Source organism: Nothoprocta perdicaria, unplaced genomic scaffold (assembly GCF_003342845.1).
Source record: "Nothoprocta perdicaria isolate Ctin4 unplaced genomic scaffold, notPer1 scaffold_196, whole genome shotgun sequence".
Classification (NCBI taxonomy): domain Eukaryota; kingdom Metazoa; phylum Chordata; class Aves; order Tinamiformes; family Tinamidae; genus Nothoprocta; species Nothoprocta perdicaria.
Window position 1 is genome coordinate 672,452 of NW_020455160.1, and position 2,035 is coordinate 674,486.

The window sequence follows — 2,035 nt, forward strand, 5'->3', positions numbered from 1 at the left end:
GCGGCCACCGCAGACCCGCATAGCCCCGGAGCCAGCACCGCCTCCAAGGGCCCTGCGGAGCTGCCGGCCGCTCCTTCCCTGGGCGGCAGCAGCGGAGCGGGCGGAAAGGCTCCCGCACGGCCACGGGGCAGCCCCGGCCCCTGCGCGGCCCGCCCGCCGTTATCCTGCCCCGCGGCCGCCGGCGTCCCGCTCAGGAACCAGCGCTCTGAACTGAGTCACTCCACGTGGAAGCTTTGGATGTGCCAATAAAACGGGAGAGCAGAGCTGCGGGAGCGGGACAAGGGCTTCCCCCACGGCAAGGGGAACCGCCTAGGGCCACGGCCCTGCCAGCCCCAAGGCCCTGTGCGTGCACCCAGTCCTCCTGAGGACACCCAGACTGGCCTCCTCAGCCCGCCCTTTCCCAGAACAGCAGCAGCAGTGACAGCAAACGCTCCCCAGCCCGTCACGGCAGCAGTAACGGGAAACCAAGGCCTCCACAGACACAAGCGGGCCTGTTTTGTCGGTTGCTGTCTCCACAGCTAGTGTCCCAACAGCCACAAAAACCAGCTCTGCACCAAGAGGCCTTTACGTTCTGTGGAGTCCTCAGAAGTGCCCTGAGACTTGGGCTCCCACCTGTTGACCCCAGCGCCTGGCTCAAGAGTCACGAGCTGCCTAGGCCCACGGCCACCGGCCTGCTCGAGGTGTGCGAGCCATGGCCAAGGCCACGGGTGGCGTCACCTCTGGTGCAGCAGCTGTCTGCTTCACCGCGGCTTTCCCAGCTCCTGCTGCTCCCGGGGACACTGCCACAGTGATGGCGCTGGGCTCCTCGTGGACAACCCTCCACGCCGCTGGTCAGCGACACCAGCGGAGAGCCAAGGCCCTTGCGGGGCCGTCGGACACTGCCATGTCCCAACACCTTTCTGTACCGCTGCAGGGCCGGGCACAAAGGGGCGTGCACAGAGCGACAGCGTCCCCTCTTTTCAAGGAGACATCATTAAAATGTTCTGAAAAATTCACGCGTACTGGGATGCTGCACGGGCTCCCTGGGGAGGAAGGTGGACAGCTGAGGTCATTTCTTTCAGCAGCTGCACACGCTTCCTAGAGCGGCTGCGGTCTCGTCACAAATTGCCAGCACAGGTCACAGCCACGCAAAGGGGTGGGGGAAATGTCCTATTAAAAAGCCTTTCTTGACTTTTCTTCAGGTCTCTACAGGGAGCAAGGTTGCCATCTTCTACTACAAGAAAGCTACAGCGATTGCCTTCATAAGCCAATATATACATATATTTTTCCGCATCCGTTGTCCCAAAAGCACACTTAACACTCACTGCCTTGTTGAGGCCCAAAGTCTCTCTCCCAGTCGAGGGTTTTCACATTCCGTTAGTGCTTTGCTTCCAAAAAAGCAGCAACCGGCCTAAGAGCCGGTTGTTCCAGCCTCTGGGGCAGAAATGCTCCCTTTCCTGGAAGACAGCTCAGTGCACAAGAGCAGGCTGCATCCATGAACAGTCACACCAAAGAGCCTCACGCCCTTTCCCATTCCCACACGGAGATGATATCCAAACTCCACCAGTGCTCGCCCTTTCAAAGAAACAGGTTTCATACACCCACTCGTTACCTGGAAGAGTGTCAAGAAATGCCTTATTCTGAGTATCTCCATAGATGGATGTTCCCCAGGGAGGTTTGCTGGGAAGGGGAGGGGGTTTCAATCATGTGTCCTATCTATAGCACCCATAATTCGGGTGTGCTCCAAGAAATCCAAGAGGGATCTTATCGGGGCCTAAGACAGGGAGGAAGGTGGCAGGACACTGAATCATGAGAGAAACTGTTAATGCTGCAGCACTCGCCTGGGAGGCAGCACTGGGATCCCGACTCGCGGGTCCTCCCTTGCCCGCAGGAGGGACAGTGCGGTGATGGGCATGGCGTCCGAACCAAGCACCGAGGAAGAGAAAGATGCCTTCTGAGAAGGAAGAGGAAGATGCGTTCCAAGAGGCTGCCCCTCTCCGAGCCCGGAGACTGCGCCTCCTCCCTCCAGCCACACCAACCACACAGCAAACTTTGG